The sequence below is a fragment of the Python bivittatus genome, unplaced genomic scaffold (assembly GCF_059951505.1).
Source record: "Python bivittatus isolate LINGU-HERP-01145 unplaced genomic scaffold, Pbiv_v1 ctg000700_np1212, whole genome shotgun sequence".
NCBI lineage: Eukaryota > Metazoa > Chordata > Lepidosauria > Squamata > Pythonidae > Python > Python bivittatus.
This window is the reverse complement of record NW_028277098.1, coordinates 14751262-14772106: the sequence shown is the minus strand read 5'-3', so window position 1 is coordinate 14772106 and position 20845 is coordinate 14751262. Positions and strand designations below refer to the sequence as shown.

At 38.2% G+C, this 20845-nt stretch overlaps 1 pseudogene; it reads left to right on the top strand.

Annotated features, from left to right (window-relative positions):
* LOC148214134 (uncharacterized) overlaps positions 1-18828 on the top strand; it is a 105871-nt pseudogene extending 87043 nt beyond the window's left edge.
* Positions 18829-20845: the final 2017 nt, after the last annotated feature.

Below are 20845 nucleotides of genomic sequence, written 5' to 3'. Positions count from 1 at the left end.
GTCACAATGATTCCACATTAAAAAAAAAATCAATTTTGAGATAGGAAATATTTTGCAGTTAAGGTAAGTGATATAGAACACGAGACTAGAGTCTCCTCCACTTTTTACTATAGATTGAGGCAACAGCATTAAGGACCCAACAGATGATGAGCATCTCAACTGCAGAGGGAACAACAGATAGACAAAATACTCAGCAAATCACTTCTGCTTAAACACATGCAGATCATATCCTCCAAAGGGAAGCGATTTATCTTTTGCTTGGCTGAAAACCTAGTTGCACAAAATCAGAAATAAAATAAACAATTCTAAAAATAAACAAAATTATATATCCAAATGGTGGGAAATGATAATAATTAGTGTCTGGTTTACAGTGTAATCTAAAATGTGGCGTGAGGTTAGTGCCCCAGATCAACTACCTACCCACAACTCTGGTCACTCATACTAGCTAGTGAAGAAAATTGAGTTTTCTTTCTTCCCATTAATAGTACAGCCCATCTGTCAGTCATGGGACATGCCTTTCAGCACCTTAAGGTAATCTCAGATTCCACCATTGAATGGAAGAACTTCACAGCATTATACAAACATAAGAAACTATTGTATTTGCTACTACAGGAGCCCACTGATCTTTTTAGATCAACACTGACTGGCCGTTGCTCTTCAAAGTTTCCAGCAGGAGTTTTCCCAGTCTTATATGGCAATACCAGTTTATCCTTTGGATTTTCCATACCTGAAACATAGATTCTTTCTTTGAGCTACATCTCTTTCCCAATCAGTTGAATCCAAGGTTGCTTTAGCCTCACTCTTAGAATACCTGTTCCATTGGCTCTCTCAACTGGGAACTATACTAGCAGTAGCTATATGTTTACAGAATTCTCTACAGATATTCTGCATAATAGGGAGGCCCTTTTCCATTTTAGTCATCTCCTAATCTTAATTGTAATCCCGCAAAATGGATTGGATGGCTGAGAAAATATCTGCACTTCTCACTTAACCTACTTCTATTCTGTGCTGATAGTAGCTTAACTCTAAGCCTAAAGTTAACTTAAGTTAACTTTAAGAACAAAAAACCCTGTCTGGACTGAGTTCCTTTGACAGTAGCTTGGAAATGATGCAGTCTGGTGGAGAGTAGGCTACCATGCCCTCTCGCCCTCCCACTATTTGACTAATCCCTACTGCTTTGCCCTTCCGCTTTATGCTCCATAAAAGCAATTGTCAATCACTTTCATTTTTATGGGTGGGTCTTACTGGACATATATACTTGTGTGTGTGTGTGTGTGTGTGTGTGTGTGTGTATCTACATCTTTTATCCTAAAATTACATTGATATCTATGTATATATTTTGCCTGTTGCGATTGTTACAACCACATTAATAAAATGTCCATGGTACCATTAGAATTATACAAACAATATGTAGTCCTCAAAAATTTAACCACTAGATAAAATAATACTATATACAAAGTTAAAGCATAAAAGTGCACATATATGCAGGCATAGCAACCATAAGAAAAAGCTTATTTTCTTGCTTTTTCCCAGCTTTTCCCCCAGAAGGTCTGCTCCAGTTCTTTCTCAGTGGCATAATGGTTATAACACTAGCTTGACATGGTCCTAATCATAAAGTACCTTGCAATCAGATTACCATCAGTTACCCAAGTACAGTGTCACAGCCCAGTGGTAAGATCATGGGAGGTGTAAGGACAGGTGTAAGCCTAACATCAATTGTTGGCATTAAGGATTACTATGGATTTTGTGAATGCCGCAGAAACTGAATAAGCAGTTTCTAACATTTAGAGTAAAAGCAAACAAAACTGTGTATGTCACATCAGATTCAGACAAAGAATGGAGTCTGGCTTGTGAGATTATTGGGAGTCATTGTCGTCAGAAGGGATGACCAAAAAGGATTCAAGAAGGTGTGATAAAAGAGAATCCCTCTCTCCTTCCTTGGGCAGAGAATTAGCCAGTTCCACTCTTTAGAAGGCTAGGGCTACAAGACTGGTATGGGATGCCACTACAATGAAGTGATATACATCCTCTATACCTCCTATCTGAAAAACGAGATCAGCAGTGAAAGGCTGTAATCATCAGCAGGGCTCTAACTATTCTCAGTTAAACATAAAGGAAAGAGTCAGATACCTGAACTGGATAATTAAAAAATATTTCTCAAGGTAATATACTATCACTTTAAGAATGAAATTCCATTTTTTTCCTCTGGATTATGTACTGGAATTTGGGAATGAGTTGGAATGGAAAACTGCTGGATAAACCTGGAGCCAAGCTGGCTATTTCAAAAGCCTTAGATCTCATGTTCCAAGTAGGTTAGGTAACCTCTCCACAGCCCTCTTTTAATTGTTTATTCAACAATTAAACTCTGGTGCCCAAAATTATGAACATTGTATAATTTCATATTGGTTTTCTTATTGCAGCAAACTAATTGTGACAAACTCCAGGCCAATGCACATAATGGTTTAATAACTCCATCTATGATACAATTTACATGAGTGTCTCAACAGCTATCCATTAACTTGTTCAGACTGGTCAAATTACAGCTATTGTATTAATTAGAAATGATCTGTTAAATGTTGCCATTTTATGTTGTCACAAGTTGCAGATTACCAACTGTTTCAGCTCACTGATTCAACTGATTTCTTCTGCAATTACCCCCTTTTTCTTTTTCAAGGAATTGCATTTCTGCTACATGCGTATATCAGGTAGAGGGGAATGGGATCATGGGGGTAGGTTCAATTAACTGCCTCCACTCATTCAGCAGCTTTTCTGAAGCATGTCTATGTGCAGAACAGTTGAAAAACATGGGGAAATCAGGACTGGAACCTGTCACAGTGGACCTGTTTCTGTGTTGATCATGCCAAAAGTCTGAGTCTGAATCAAAACAATGGACCAAACCATTATTTCATATACTTGACAATTGTATTTATTATCCCTTACAGTTACCTAGAAAATATTCTTCATTTTTGCAAGTCTGTAGTAAGGCATCAATGACTTTCTAGGAGATGGAGTACTGCCAGGAGAGCATTTCTGAGTGAACAAATGTTACTGCTGTTGCCACGATGCAACTTCAGGCAGAATAGAGAAAAGGGCAACCTATGAAGTGTGCATAGAATGAACACATTCTGAGCTAGGTCACAATTTCAAATAATCTTTACTCCATTTAGAATAGAATTGGCAAGCTGCTTTCTGAACCAACCATGCCCTGTCCTTAAGGGCAATGAAGACAACACAGGGAGGAAGAATACAATATCTGCAAAACTGCTGAGCATCAGGACCCAGATTTTTAAGCTAATGCATTGTATATAGTAATTAAGCTAATGCACTGTATATAGTAATCTGAAGTGAAAACACCTGCGAGTTCAATTGCTGGTAGAGAGTTTGAACCCCCTGGAATAATATCTGACTATATATAGCTGAAGAGTCTCAAATAGGATGAAGCCAGTCATGTATTGCCTCCTGATGGTCAGTTTAACTGAAAATACCACCCAGGAAGGATATACATTGTGTAGAGAAATCCCCCACTCCAAAAGAAGGGTGGAAATCATGTAAAACCTTATACATGTGGAAATGACAAAATGTATCATCTGTATCTCTCTTTCTCTGAGAACTTAAGGGAAGGTGGACTGTATATTCCATTTCGGTAGATTCAGGGAGATGTCACAGCATCTTAACTTGGAGTAGAGAAAGCACACATCATGTAGGTTGCCACAGAAGATACTGATATTTCTGCTCAAGAATCTCATCCATGAGGACTATCAAATACTAGGTAAGAATCAACTACCAGCAGTCCAGAATCTGTCTCTCTGTCAAATATAATCAGTACTGTAGATTTAGAATGTGATGAGGAAATAAAAAAGGTGAACTAACACTGAAGAACTGTGCGTCCAGCTATTACTCAAAGCAGTGAAATAGAGTGAAAGTTGAATCATGCTAAATTTCAAGAGCTGAGGACTCAAGAATAAAGACACAAGAATAGACCGTAGGAGGTAGAGCAAAGAAAAAGTGCTGTTCCGAACTGCACTTGTGCTTACAGTTTAATATTATCAGAGCTTCACTAAATCACCCTAACATCCGTTCTCATTAATTTAAGAATTGAGACTTTTCAAGAAATCTTGTTTTTGGTTTACCTGTTCTAAAAGCAGAACTACAATAAAGCTACCAGCATTTTCAAAGGTTCAGAGGAGTTCTAGATACATACTTTGGTTCAGATGCTGTATAGAAATAGTTGATGCTTTCTTCTTCAGAACTGTTTTCAGATGACAATGTCTCTGCTTCCTCTGAAGAGGAAATAGCTGCCTGATTTAACCATATCTGAAGTGTAAGAACCTCCATTTCTATGCTAATGCCTAAGAGAACTCTACTAAAGTTCCAGGATAATAGTTTACATCTATTACAAAACCCTCACAATGAACACATGCTGGTACAACTAAACACATTCTAGTGCAATATATTTTAATGGATTAATTTGAGAGTGAGCATCCATGTTTGTGGCAGGAGTTATTAGAATATTTTGTAAGATATATTGATTACAGGATAATCATAATGTTAATAAAATGGTTAACAACAGTAGAAGAATTATGTTTCAACATTGGCTCTTAACTGAAAATCTAACAGATATGTTCAGGTTGCCAATCTTTTGAATTTATAGAACTAGAAAGATTATATTAGTACATTGCAACTGTAATTGTGGTTTGAATAAGAGAGACAAAGAGAGGGGGCAGTACTGTAACCTGTTTCAGAAACCAGGGTTTAGGATATTAAGATTTTTCATTAATTTCAAGCTGGGTGGAAAACAGAATTGAATTATTTCTTTAAATGTAACAGCAGTTATAAAATGTATTTTTGGTTTGCTTACATGATGAAAATCAGTAGAGGATGAATGTTAGAATATTAACTATAAAATTATGAACCGAAGATTAGAGGCACCTTTAGTTCCACATTTCAGGTCTTTGCTTTGGGAAAAGTTCTAAAATCTGAGTATAGTCATCATTAACCAAATTAAATGTTGTAGCTCTGTGAATGATGTTCAGTGTCACGATCCACTGGAAACTCCACTATATTCTTTAGGTGTGGTAAGAATGAACAGCAAGGGACAGTCAATTGAGCAGGACTGGGACAAAACAGATTGCAGGATCCCAGGCACGATTGTAAATTCAGGACCACGGAGAGCAATCTTGTACCTAAATCTAGAAGTACTGACTCGATTTGACATACTGTACCTGCTGGCTTCTGGATAACAAACAACTTTTTTCTGTAAGCTCTGTCATTTTCTGTATAGTAATGGAAGATAAAACAATAGGCATGTTGGGGAATGTCCCTTGGGGTCTATCTGTTTGCTGAGAAGTCTGTGGGCCATCACTTGGACTCAGATGGCAGTGAAAGCTAGGCAGGGAGGACAAGGGCTGGGGATGGGTAGGAGGGTTTTCGACATGTGTGTCAAAACATTGCAATGCAAAATCCACCTCTTATATACCTGGGTATGTCATAACATAAATACAAAAGGGTAGAGGTTGTGTCATGGTATCATAATGCACATTTCATTATTTTATCATGGTTAGAAACAGAACCCCGTGTATCCAAGGCAGAGGAATTTAGTCCAGAAGGAGGGGGAACTGGTTTAGATGTCTTTTCAGAATAACAGTAACTGGACGCCTCAATCATTGAGGGTTCTTAATCGTAAAAGTATCTTTAATTTCCATTTTTATATATTAATTATAAAAGCAGTAATCAGAAATAGGGGAATTTAATCTGGATATTAATATTTATTTATCTGTTGTTTTGTTTATTTAATCAATGTATATGGCCACCTCGTCAACTGAGGGTGACTTACATAGGAGTCATGCAGAAAAACATAAGATAACTAAGAAAAAAAATAAAAACACAGAGAACATAATACAGTTGAGGCTACTCACAGTCATAATGTCAAACATTACAAAAGTGGGCTCATCTACCACCCTGCCCAAAGCCCAGGGGAAAAGGCAGGTTTTCAAGGCCCTTCAAAAGGCCAGCAGGGTGGGAGCCACCCAAATCTCAGGAGATATGCTGTTTCATAGGGTAAGTGCTGTGACAGAGAAAGCATATTTCCTGGGTCTCACCAGATGGCATTGCTTTATAGAGGGGGCCTGAAACATGGTCACCTTGTATCTTGGGGGTACAGAAAGAATCAGAGATGGGTGGATGGGCAGTGCCACAAATAACACAACCCTGGGCCAGGAAGGGCTTTATAGGTGATAACCAGCACTTCTATTTGCACCCAAAGCCAGCCTTTAAGGAGCCTGTGCAGCTGACAAAGTAGTAGTGCTACTTGAGCATATTGTGGTGAATTGGAAACACAGAATTGACGATGGGTTAACCTATTCTTTCATGCCATGTAGATGCCATCCAGGGGAATCTTTGAACATTTTCAGAAATCATTTATAAAGAACAGACATTGAATCCTTCCTTTTCAACACATTAAGTAGTTTACATTTGTACTGTTTTTGGATTAAGGTGCCAGATTAGTAACATGGAAAATCTTGAGCAATGGAGCTCTCCATTGATCAGAACAGATGTCAGGATGGGATTTTGAAGGCAGGAGACTCACAGTTTGCACTTTTTCAAGGACATTCCTGCTGATTAGCTTAAAGAAACCAGCATGGATGGAAGATACAGATACCTATATACCACTAAAAGCACTGTGAATTATAATTGGGCTTCAGTGCTCACTGATGCAGAAATTTCCCCATTTATTTGTGCTGTTTTCACTGTGACTGTTTGATTTAGATTATTATTATTTTCTTACCTATCTGGTGAGGATGGTGTCACCAGACTGTAGCTATTTAGCATTTGTTACATTGACATACAAATTACATTTTGTTTATATAAATATAGTAAATTATAAACAAGGGATAATTAAGTAGTTTTAAAAAATAGTTGTTAAAAACTTTTCAAAATTACACAAAAATTAATTTATTCAGGAGCTATATCCATTTGCATTTTGGAGAATGTGAAAGATTCTGTCATCTGTTCACATTTCAATAGATTTAAAAATTAGGTAAATTGTTATTTAAGTAAAGGAGTCTCTGGTAGTCTTCAGATGCATTTAATTTCTATTATTCAGGTCCAAAGTTATATATTACCATGACAAAATGTTAATGTTAGGTTTTTTGAGCAAGTTTATAATAGGTTGTTCAAAATTATTCAAAATGACAATGACCATCTGGTGATTCACCCTATAAAACCAAACCAAGGCAAACCATTTATTTCTTTTATTTTTTAAAGTGATTTATTTTCAAGTACTAACAAAGCTCGATGGCTTCTGGAAATATTTGAAAGGGGAAAGCACAAGACCCTTTTCTTGATTTGTGTGGGTGTGTTTTCTATCATCCTTTCTAATCAATAGCAGAAGATAGCTTAGCTCTTACCTGCCCATTAGATGAAGCTGAAATTGTGATTCTAAACTTCTGCAGAAAAATCATTTTGTGCTGGAATCTTGAGTAGTTTTCTCTTCTTTTCTTTAAAATTGACATAGATTGTCAGGTGGGAGGGAACAGAAAGGGAAGTGGTACCAGGTGCAAAACAGCAGAATGTTGTGTCATTGTCAGCAATAGATTTGTTCTGTTGCAAGAAAACTCCTGAAGATGTCTATAGAGATAAGATGGGTAAAGCTAAACCTAAACAGCTTATATCATATAAATTTTAATTATCATCATCATCATCTCAAGACTCCAACTTCAGTTGTTGTAACTGCCTTTTAAAACCAATCTCCCAGTCTAAATTTGGTTTTAGCGACACCTACCTTCTGATAGGAACAAGACTTATTCAATGGTGCATCAAACCCTAAAGGTGTTTCAGACCTTTAATTACTTAATGTGCCCCAGAAGCCTCAGAATTTCTTAATTACTTCTTCTTTTCTCAAAATCTGTGAGAATATTATACTGAAAGTTTTAACTTGCTAATTTGTTCTGTCACATAAAGTGTTGTCTTCCCCTGACTCCCTATTTTGTCTTTTTTTGTCATGTTATATCAGTGAATTTTTTAAAAAGTGAAAATGTTACTTAGCAAGCATTCTCAGATTTATTGAGATAATTGAGTTTGTAATCCATTTCATTCTCACTGCAAATTCAGGTAGTTTTCACAGTTTCACAAAGATAATCTAAGGTGAAATGTTGCTATACCTGTCAATTATTTGTTAAAAGTGCAAATTACTGTGAATTTTATTAGCATTTTCTGCAATAGATAAACCATTTTCTTCACACTGGAAGTTATGGATGCAACAATTCATAAACAACCTCTACTGAAATCAGGTGATATGCTGGCAAGGCAAAATTATGCCACTGTGTATCTCTGCTAAAACACACTGAGGTTCATACGCTCAAAACTGAATAACACCCTGCATTTGCCTTTTTGATTTGCTTAATAGCAGCCCTCTTATAAAAAGTACTGACTCAAAAACTACATAAAATACACTGTAGGATTTTTAAAAAATACTTCAAGCATTTATGTCCTTATGTAATAGCACATTTAATGCTGTAGAAACTTCTAAGATAGTTTTTAGAAGCTCTGCTTTAGTTGTTTTCTCATGCTGAGATGTGGTGGTTCAGAAAGAGGCTTCTCAGTAGCGATACCCCTTCCTTGGTGAGGCCCACATGGCATCTTTTGGCATCAGGTAAAATAATTTTTATTCTCCTAAATACTTTGATAAAAAGGGAATCAGCATTAGCTAGTGTGCTTCAATGAAATGGCATATATATATATATATATATATATATATATATATATATATATTTGATTTTATTCAATTTCTATGGCCGTCCATCTTAAACAAGTGACTCTGGGCAGCAAACAATCATAACATCAATTAAAACCAATTGCAAACACAATACAAAAATAAATATATACAGCAACCAAGAAAAACTATAAACCATACATGTTAATATAACCAGGAAATGGGGCCTTTTACACATTTGGGAACCCACGCATGGGTATATAACCAGGTCTTCAAGGCCTTACGAAAGGTCAACAGAGCTGGGACCATCTGAATATCTGGAGGGAGAATGTTCTAGAGGGCAGGGGCTATGGCAGAAAAGGCACATCTAGTCCCCACCAGCTGGCATTCTTTGGCTGATGGGACGCAATGCATGCCCATCCTGTCAGACTAGATTGGATGGGTAGAAACAACTGGGAGAAGATGGTCCCTCAGGTAACACAGTCCCAAGCCATGAATGGCTTTAAAGATGACAACCAGCACCTTGAATTGCACCTGGAAACACACTGGCAACCAATGCAGCTCACGAAGCAGTGGTGTTACATGTGTTGAGTATCTCACACAAATTACTACCCATGCAGCAGCATTCTGCACCAGTTGAAGCTTCCGAATGCTCTTCAATGAAGGCTCCATGTAGAGCACATTTGTGATGGAATATATCTACGAGGAGGAAAGTGATGTGGGAGATCAAGGCTATCAAGAAGGAGTGGGTGCATTCCAGGAGGGGGCCTGACAAGTTTGCAGTAATCCAGATGGGAGATCACGAGGGCATGAGTGACTGAGCAGAAACTTCCAGTCCAGGAATGGCACAACTGGCACACAACCAAAAGCAGGAGCCATGAGTCCAAGAGAATCCCCAGAGTGCACACCTATCTGGGGCAGTGCCACCCCATACAGGACCAAAGATATAAAAACCTTGACACTGGAAGACCCAAGTACCCAAAGCCACTAAGTCTTGCATGGGTTGATCTGAAGCCCATTGAGTCCCATCCAGGCTCCTATAGCCTCCAGGCACAGGGACAGGATATCCACGGCATTGCTCAGGCAGCCCAGGGTGGAGATATAAAGCTGTGTATCATCAGCATATTGATGATACCGCACCCTGAATTGTCAGATCACCTCACCCAGCAGCCTCTTGTAGATGTTAAATAAGAGGGGAGAGAGGATTGAGCCCTGTGGCACCCCACAGAGTAGGAAGCCCAGGGTGTACCTTTCCCCCCTATCAATACCAAGTGGAACCAACCCTGGAGGAAGGAGGAGAACCAGCACAGCACAGTGCAACCCACCCCAAACTCCCGAAGCTGATCCAGAAGGATACTATGATCGAAGTTATCAATGGGCACTGAGAGGTCAAGAAAAGCAAGGATGTATGCACTACCCCCATCCTGCTCCCCCAGAGGTCATCCAAGAGTGCAATCAATGCTGTCTCAGTCCCATATCCTGGCCTGAATCCTGACTGAAAGGGGTCCAGATAATCTGCTTCATCCAGGGCCCTTTGAAGCTACTATGCAACCACTTTCTCCACAACCTTCCCTAAAAAGGGGAGGTTGGAGACTGGATGAAAACTGTCCAGATTCGTTGGGATGAGCAATGGTCCCTTGAGAACCACCACCACCTCCTTAAGAGCTGGTAGGACCACCCCCTCCCTCAAGGAAGAATTAACCACCGCCCAGACGCAATCACATGTCCTCTCCCAGGCAGCCTTGACCAGTCAGGAGGGGCATGGATCTAATACATGGATCTAATACAGTGGCCAAACTAACAGCTACAAGAACTCTCAGGTTCAACAGGATTGAACTCCTCCCAGATAACCATGCAAGCCCCCATAACCTCCACTGGCCCTGCCACAAGCCTGGAGTCCAATGCGGAGCAAATCTGAGTGACTTTATCTGCACAGCATATTCTTCACAGTGATCCTGTAGGTGAATCCCAAAACTACTCCCTCCAAGGAGGGACCGGGTCACCTGAAACAGGGCCACTGGGTGACTCTCTGTGGACGCAATAAGGGCAGGGAAATAATTACATTCTGCCACCCTTACCACCATGAGGAAGGCTCTAATAGCAGCTCTAGCTGATGTTTGATCATTTTCATTCTTGTTCGCCAGTGGCGCTCTAGTTATCTCTTCACCCTCTTTATCTCCTTTAGCTCATCCATAAACCACAGAGAGCTCTGGAATTCATGGATATGAACAGGCTGCTCACGTATGATCTGGTCCAAAACTGCAGCCACGCTCCCATTCCAAGTGGCCACCAAGGCTTCAGCCAAACCATGTAACACACCTTCTGAAACAACCTCAAGCTCCCTCTGGAACCCAGTTAGGTCCATCAGTCATCTGGGGCAGGCCAATCTAAAAGACCCAGCCTCCCTGTGGATGGGGGTGGTGCCAGAGAAGCAGAGGCTCAGCAGAAAGTGATCTGACTGTGACAGGGGAGAAACCAATATCTCCCCCAAATCCAGAACACCTTGCTGTTGCTCCGACAGAAAAACCAGGTCAGACATATGACCACTATTATGCGTCAGGCCCTGGATGACTTGGGACAGACCCATGTATGTCATGGTGACCATGAACTTAATTTAAACTTCTGTTCCAAAGTGCAAAAAACAACATTTTTAAATAAACAAATGGGGGAAAAAATGTCTTAACGAAAACAACCATATTAGCTTTTTTAAAGAATCCAAAACCTTGAGTAATATCCCTATCAGGGCCAACTAAAACAATGAAAAAGGACGCAGCTGTATGAAAACTCCAGCAGTATACTTAATTGTATTTAATACTGGTTGATAAATAAACTGATAATCAAAATTATATTGATCATTATCCTGAAGCTATTCCTGTGTATAATCCATCTCAAAGCTAAGCACACTCTGTTGCCATTACATATTGATTTTAAAATTTAATTTGGAGATTTGATTCAAAGGCAATTCAACTGAATCTCCCAATTCAATCACCAATTTGATTCAAAGAGTTTAATCATATTAGATATATCACAGACAATATGATTTGGACTGATTTAGACAATTTTATTTTACTTTTTTGGGGGGGGAGGTGCCTTCGAGTCAACATTGACTCTTGGCAACTGCCTGGGCAAGTTCCTACAGTTTTCTTGACTAGATTTTCAGAAGTGGTTTGCCATTGCCTTCTTCCTAGGGCTGAGGGAGAGTGACTGGCCCAAGGTCACCCACTGGCTTTATGCCTAAGGTAGGATTAGAACTCACAGTCTCCTGGTTTCTAACCTGATGCTTTAACCACTACACCAAACTGTCTCTCTAGACAAAAACTGTATGTGCAGAATTTTTAGTCTAAATTGGTTCAAATCAGACTGGTTGGATTGATGGTTATTTATTTAAACAAGTAGACTCAAATGCATTCCAATGGAGCCTATGTCAACTTATGGGACATAGCTTCATTCTTCTGTTTTTGGCAAAGCAGACATTTCTTTAAAATGGCGATCATGGGTGAAGTACACAATTTTAGTCATAATTACAATTCTAAAATAATGCATAATACAACATTTGTAAGTTGGGAGTTGTAGCCACTAAATTCAGTTCCAGCTACTGGTAGAAGCAGAAATGTAGAAAAAGACAAACATGTACCAAATGGAAATCTAGCACTATAGATGAATTTGTATGTATCTGAAGGCTGAAATTTGAACAGAGGAATTCTGAAAATCATGATCCAGCCTTCCTGGTGAAGGTTGCCTAATCTTATGTCACTGAATCGGTTTCAATATGTGAATTCAATGCCATATATCAGGTTTTCTTTTTTCTTTTTCTCTCCAGAATTGATGTTTTCACTATTTTAATTTTATCTATCGTTTGTTCAATTTGAAATAATGATGAATGTATTCTTGGTGGGATTTATTGTGTTTTGAGGTTTTTTTCTTCTTAGAATATGGAATGGATTAGGAAGTAGAGTGTTAATGAGTTTTATAACGACCCCAACATGGATTGACAAAGTATTATGATTAATAAATAATAATTCACATCATAGTTGCCCTTATTATTTCTTTGTATTGGATTGCTTGGGATTTTGTAATATTTTGGGATGGTTTTAATCTTTTTTGTATTGTTTTTTTTACTGTAAACTGCTTTGGAAGTTTCCTGAAGAAACTGAAGAAAACAGGAACAAAAATAACTTAAAGAAGCTCTATAGAATTGGAGTTCTGACTTTGTGATTAACAGTACTTATATTATGTGAGTGTTCAAACTGAAAAGCCCCAAGAATTTTATATTCCTCAATACCTGGCACTTAAAGTAAAATAGTACTTAACCATTCAGGTGCAGTCTAAGTATATGCAATTACACAATGTGTAGTTTTCTGCTAGAAACTTGCCTTGAATTATTTAAAAAATTTGTATGTTCATTTATTTATTGTGGTAATTAAAATTAAGTGCAGATAAATAGAAAAATGCTTAACATATAATTTCTGTCTGTTTAGATTTCTTCTATTGCAAATACCTTCAATTATATTTGAAATGGAGTAGATGGGAGCCTATTATTAACATTGTTATTAATATTATATTGTTCTTGTGGAAAGAAGACTGAAGTGACTATACAAATATTGAACACTTGTCTACCTGACAATAGAGCTCTTAAAAGCTACACATCTGTGTTTTGAAAACAACAATCTTTCAAAGAGAAAACAGGCAGTCATTATAAAGACTTGGGAGCAGTTGCATCACCACACAACACAAAATAAGAAAGGAAAATATATTACAGCGTGGCTGCGATTATGAAATCCTTAAGAGCCCCATAAAGAGAGCCAGTTTGTATAGTGGTTAAGGCACCAGGCTAGAAACAGGAAACTGTAAGTTCCAGTCCTGCCTTAGGCATAAAGCCACCTGGGTGACCTTGGGCCAGTCACTCTTTCTCAGCTCTAGGAAGGAGGCAATGGCAAACCACTTCTGAAATCTTGCTAATAAAACTGCAGGGAGTAGTCTACGCATTTGCCAGGAGTCAACACTGACTTGAAGGCACCAAAATGACAAGTAGAGCCCCATAAACTATGATAAGCCGAGTATTGCAGTTTTATTAATTGTTAATATCAAATTGTGAAAGAGGAGCAGCATCTGACTTCAAAATGTTTTGTCACACTCATTGTAGTGGGAAGTAAATTATTTCATTGCAGTAACTCTACTTGTCCCTTCTTGTCAACACAAGTTTTAACTATGGAGTCCTTGATGCTCTCTGAACTTGATTGTTTGATTGCAGATGTTTCATTACCCAGCTAGGTAACATCATCAGCGCTTGTGAGTGTGTGGTTTTCTCCCTGTCTATATACAGTAGTTTGCCCTGCCAGTGTTGGTGGGGATGTGGTTTTCTCCTTAATATTTCCTTAATTAAGGTATTATTTTCTGCTTGATTGTTTGTCTCCTTGGTGGTTTGTTGATTAGGGTATTGTTTTCTGCTTGATTGTTTGTCTCCTTGGTGGTTTGTTGATTAGGGTATTGTTTTCTGCTTGATTGTTTGTCTCCTTGGTGGTTTGTTGATTAGGGTATTGTTTTCTGCTTGATTGTTTGTCTGATGTTAATCCCTGCTTATCTGGGTGTAAGCTGATGGAGAGGATGTGTTCTGGTCTTTTTGTTTCCTTCTTAGCTTTCTTACTGTCTCTTTTGAAAGATATGTAAATGTATTTTATCTCTGTGTCTATTGATGGCTGATGTGTCTGAGTGCCAAGCTTCCAGGAATTTCCTAGCATTTTTGGATTTAGCTGGGTCTAAGATGCTGACGGTTTCTCAGTCGAAACTATGGTTGAGTCTGTCCATGAGTTGTAAGATTAAGGAGTTTTCATTGTGTCTTCTGACTGCATTAACAAACAATCAAGCAGAAAACAATACTCTAATCAAGGAACTACCAAGAAGAAAACCACACCGCCACCAACACTAGCAGGACAAGCTATTGTACATAGACAGGGAGCAAACCCCACATTCACAAGCACTGATGATGTTACCTAGTCAGGCAATGAAATGCCTGCAATCAAACAACCAAGCTCAGAGAGCACCAAGCACTCCTCAGTTCAACCCTAAGCTACATATATTCTCTTCTATTGGTAGTTTGAACTATGTTGGAATAAAACTGAAAATAAAATGTTTGTCTTTTTAGTGTTGAAGCCTGGTTTACAGGAAACAAGATAGTTGTTTGTGAATATCTATGTACATACTGTAGCTATTGTGTACAACTGTGATATCAGTTATACATCTGATTGATAAAAGATTCATGTGTCAAAAAAAGTCTTCAGCTTGTTTTCCCATTGAAAATAACAAGTATAAGGAATGACATAGTTATGACAGCGTGCATGCCTGTATAAATCTCTGCCTGTTTAAAGATTTTGTAAATAAGTGCTTGATATCTAAGAAGGGAAGGAAAAGGGATCTCTGTTTCCCTTGAAACAATTTTTGAGGTCAATCCAGCCTAAATTGTTATTTTCTTTCCTTAATGGATGGTGAAAGGAAAAGGCAGCAGCAAAACTAGGGGAAAGGGGCAGGAATCTATGAACGTTCCTTTACCGGTTTGGTAAAATATTTACATTTTTGTAAGTGATAATACCCTTAGAACTTCCTTAGTCTTGTTTATCATACAAGGATATATTTTGTATTATTTTGCAGCAATATAGATCAGGATAGAGTACAAACATCATCAAAGATTGCTATTATTTTTGTCATGTGAGTACAGGATGAAAGCAACAACAAGAAACTGAACAAAACTGAAATGGACAGATCTGTTCATCCCTACATCAATACCCATCCCCTCGTCTTGTGGATGTTTAGTAATTTTCCCATGGTTTCAGCTTTTCTCAACTTTTATGATATGTTTCTAAGTGTTTCTTTAAACCTATCTCATATTGTAGCAGATCTGTTTTTCCCCTTAGTCCTTCCAGATATAGGCATGCATAGAGGGCAAGAGAGAATTATGTTTTGTAACACTGTAATGCAAACTCTGCTCCTTATGTACTTGAGTCTTGATGTCTTGATACAAGCACAAAAGGGAGAACTTGTGCTCTGATGTCACAAAACATATTTCATCATTTTGGCAACATCAAGGTTCAGAATGGATGTCTATCATATCAGAAGTCCAAATGCCATTGGCCTCAGCTCTCATGGCTAATGGTCAGAGATGATGTGATCTATAGCCCCATAATAAGCTAGAGGGCCATAGATTTCCCTTCAAGGCTTTTTTTTGGGGTAGGTAAGTTTGTGTGAAGTGACTTAGATACTCCTTGATGGGAGACTTGTGCTATGAAAGTGCCAAGATTCTTTTCACTGCAGCAAAGAGGCAAGGCAATTTGCCTTGATGAAGCACTGATTGTTGCTTCAGAGCTTCCTCAGTCCCATGTCAATTACCTTGTCACTTGTAAAAGCCTCTTCTAGCTTTGGTGTGTGTTTGAGAAGGCTGGAAAAAAAATTCTTCAGGAGCAGTCAGCTGAACTCAGAGTCTGCTGCTGGTAAAATTTGAAAGGAGAGTCTTGACTTGCATCTCTTCTGAGCATTCTTCAACAAAACTCATAAGATCTAGAAGATACTTCTATGGGCAGCACATTTCCCAGCTTCTGCAAGTGCCAAAGAGACTAAAGAGAACCTGGAAAATGGAAGAAAGTGAAGCAAGATAGTAACTTCCTTTTGCTCTTAATAATGAAAGAGACAGCTTCAATTTACTTGGAACTTTATTGAAACAAAGTATTCCTTCAAAGATTTGTACAATTCTGGCAGATAACACATTCCAAAGACCATAAAATTGTTCACATTGCCCTTCAGAGATGAGAAAAACTCCAGCCACAAGGGTTGAGTTCCCACATTGGAACCTCCTTTCTCTGTCCCCAACTTCTAGTCTTCACAACTAGCTTTTCATAAACCAAAGAATTCTCAACCTCAGCGTCTCCCAAAAGGAAGTATAGATTGTGTAGATTTTTGTGCTCCAAGGAGTGAATCCAAAAGATCTTATTGGCCCTTGCTACCATCTCTGCTTAGCCGAGGTAAGCAGACCATTTTAAAACTTGCCTTCATATACTAACAGTATTGTACTAGGAATCCCTTCCTTCCTTCCTTCCTTCCTTCCTTCCTTCCTTCCTTCCTTCCTTCCTTCCTTCCTTCCTTCCTTCCTTCCTTCCTTCCTTCCTCTAGCAGCCAACAGCTGTTATAATTTTGAAAAGATTAGATCATTCATAAACTTCCAACAAGGCTTTGACTTTTCTTATAAGAAGCCAAAATATAAACTGTCCCTGTGAAATAGTGAAGAACACCAAGTCTTTTCAGTCAGTTAAGTATTCCATGCCTAAAATCAATATGGGCTTTCAAGTAATGATGGAGTTGTGAAATCTCACCCTGTTAAAAACAACAGCGTCATTTTCCTATCTGACAAAAGAGTTAAAATGACAAATAAAATAATTATTTGTAGTTCTGATAACTAAATATCAGAAGAGGCCTACTGAAGAATACAAAGGCATGAGAATTAACAAAGTAGACTTTAAGAATCAGGAATTGTATGTGATGATCATCACTAGGTATCAGCACAGAGATTAGGGTTGTACTACTATATTTTTGTTTGTATAATATATAGTAAATTATGTTCTTATATGCAAAATATGAAAATGGACTGGTGTATAAACTGTGCTTTCAGAGTAATATTTTTAATCTCTGAAAAAAGTTGAAAAAAATGAATTGAATTGTGAAATAAATTATTCAAATGAATAGAAACATGTTTTCTTTATATGGCCTGGATATCTCTAATAAGTGGGTGTGGGTTCCACTAGGTAATCATGAAGAGCTGGAAAAATAGGCGGGACTATAACATGAGACTGATATAAATATGGTCAGGGAATGCCTATTTCTCTGAATAGGTTCAAGAGTTTACATCTCCAAAAATAGATGAATTGCATCCTAAGCTATGGAATGGACTTGTTGAGGGAACTGGCCAAACCTTTAAGTATTATGATTGAGGAATCCTGCCAAACAAGGTGAAGTGCCAGATGACTGAAGCAGAGCAAATGTCCATATTTCAAATATTACTTCAAGTAATTACTGCATTTTATTCTGTGTTTGTTATTCCTCATTCTGGGACTCACACTTTATGAAGGATTTAGACAAATTTGAACAGGTGCAGGGAAAGGCTGTAAGGATGATCAGAATATTAGATTCTATAAAAACAAGATTGCAGGAACTGGAAATGTTCAACCTTTAAGAAGAGAGCCTGAGTGGGGATATGATAGCACTCTTCAAGTACTTGATTAGTTAACACACAGAGGGCCAAAATCTGTTTCTTATCACCACTGAGCGTACATGCAATAACAGATTTGAGTTATAGGAAGGTAGATTCTGAGACTCAGTTTGGGGTAGTGGTGAAGGTGCTGGCCTAGAAACCAGGAGACAGTGAGCCCTTAGGCATGAAAGCTGGCTGGGTGACTATGGGCCAGTCACTCTCTCTCAGCCCAACCCACCTAACAGGTTTGTTGTTGTTGTGGGGAAAATAGGAAACAGGAGTATTAGCTATGTTCACTGCCTTGAGTTATATATGAAAAGGCAGGATAAAACCACCACCACCACCATCATCATCTGAAGAAACAATGGAGCACCTAGTTAGCTGCTTCAAGAAGCTCGCACAGACTGACTACAAACAACAGCATGACAAAGTAGCAACAATGGTGCACTAGAATATCTGCAAGAAATACAATTTGCCTGCAAGCAAGAACTGGTGGGACCACAAAACAGACAAAGTAATAGAAAACGAAGAAGCTAAAGTGCTCTGGGACTTTAGAATTCAAACAGACAAGCACCTGCCACAAAACACCCCAGACTTAACAACTGTTGATAAGAAAGGCAAAAAAGTCTGGATAGTAGACATTGCAATACCTGGAGACAGCAGAATAGAACAGAAAGAACTGGAGAAAATCACAAAATACAAAGACCTGCAAATAGAAATAGAATGACTGTGGCAAAAGAAAGCGAAGATAGTATCAATAGTAATAGGCACCTTGAGTGTAATCCCTAAACATCTGGAGCACCACTCGAAGACCATTGGCACTGACAAAATCACCATCAGTCAATTGCAAAAGACAGCTTTACTTGGAACAGCTTACATCCTGTGACAATACCATTAAGACCATCAAACAACAACATCTGTCTATCCCAGGTCCTTGGAAAGGACTCAATAGGTGGATAAAAATGCCAAATCCAGTCTAAACTGCCTGACTGTGCAACCAACCATAATATTAATACAGTATCTGGTTGAGCATAGGAAAACAATCCTAACAATAACAGCAATTTGATAATGAAACCAGTTACCCAGTAAGGTAGGGAGGCTTTTCTTCAGTGGATGTGTTCAAAGAGAGGTTGACAGCCATCTGCTATCAATGCTTTACTTTACTTTTGATTCTTGCATGAAGCCAGGACATTCCAAAAGGTTACTTACATTAGCATATATTGGACTGAATTTTAGGAATTCATAGTAATTCAAGTCCTATGGCTCTGAAGCAAATATAAAACAATTATACATCCGCCTTCCTCAACCTGGTGCCCATCCAGATGTGTTGGTACATCAACTCTGGTTTTGCTATACTGACTATGAATTCTAGAGGTTCTAGCTGTAAAACAGCTATTTGGATTGGGTATCAACAACAGCCATAAAATTAATAATGATATCAAAGTGGTAGTAAGCTTCTGCCTTTTAGGATCAACCATCAACAGCAAAGGAATAAGCTGCAAACTAGCACTTGGTAGAGCAACCATGAAAACCTTGGAAAAAATATTCAGATGCCTTGATGTGTCTATACCTACAAAGATCAGAAATATGCAAATGATGGTATTCCCTGTTGCACTTTATAGAAGCAAATTCTTGCAATTTGAAGTAGGATAGGAAGTGTATTGCCGCTTTTGAACTTTGCTTTTGGAGAAGGGTCCTGAAAATACTATGGACAGTCAAGAAAACAAATGGATCATCAAACAAATGAACTCAGAGTTTTCACTAGAGGCACAAATGACCAGGCACAAATTATCCTACTTTGGACACATTATGCAAAGACACAGCCCTCTAGAAAAGATTCTTATGGTGGAAAAGGTGGAAGGAAAGAGAAGAAGAGGATGACCAGCAGCAAGGAAGATCTTAAAGACCAGGTGAGGGACAGATCATCATGAAGGAAATCTATCTATGTGGTTGCTAAGGACAATGACTTGTTGGCACATAATAAATCAACTAGAATTTCATTGATGATGATGTAATAGACATCTAATAAAGCCATGTTTTTTCCATTGTAAATACTGAAATAAATAATGAGTCTGCCTAGAATCACTGTCTAATATGTGGTACCATAATGTCTTCATCCTTCTCCTCATCATCCTTATCACAGAATGATTGAATTACTCATTTAAAGAAGGGACAATCTGAAGTTGAACTGGAACCATTTAGAAGGCACAGTCTTAACTGAGAAACCTTTGGCTACATTTCTTTTCAAATGCAGGCAAAAATGAGCTTCTGAAGGAATCCATTTTGAATCAGGGATATTGTTGTCCAGTGGGCATAAGCAATCAAAAAGTTGTCCAGATTCATATGGAGATTAAAGTTCCTAAAACACCTCTAGCAGTATTTTATATTTACATAGGAATGCAAGATTATCAAAATAGTCTTATTTGTGAAATAAACAGAACTCATTATTAAAAAATTATCCAGCAAGTTGGCAGGTAGAGTAGTAGACAGTCTTATCTTATACTTTCCCTGTTACCCTTATGATGGAGGTTGCTAGTGTTTAGAGATAATGAATTGCTTCAGGCTATCCATTAATTCTCTGAATGGCTATGCATAGGTGATATAATATAATGCAATTGTGCTGAGCTTTAATGTAAACTTGGATCTGTCTGAAAATGCAATAGGTTTTAAGGTTGATGTGGTAAACACTGATGAATTCTGCCGATTAACACCGTGAAAATTCAGATAAGGTAATTGAATGCAGTGGGACTGTCTAACTTTAGATTACAACTTTGAAATGTGCACGTTTAGTGGTAAGTTTTCACTAACAAAACTTCCTGTCACTTGCCAGTCCTGATCACTCTTTTTAATATAACCTAGTAGAAGCTGCTAGGATTCGCTCTTCAGGACTTTAGGCAAAAATG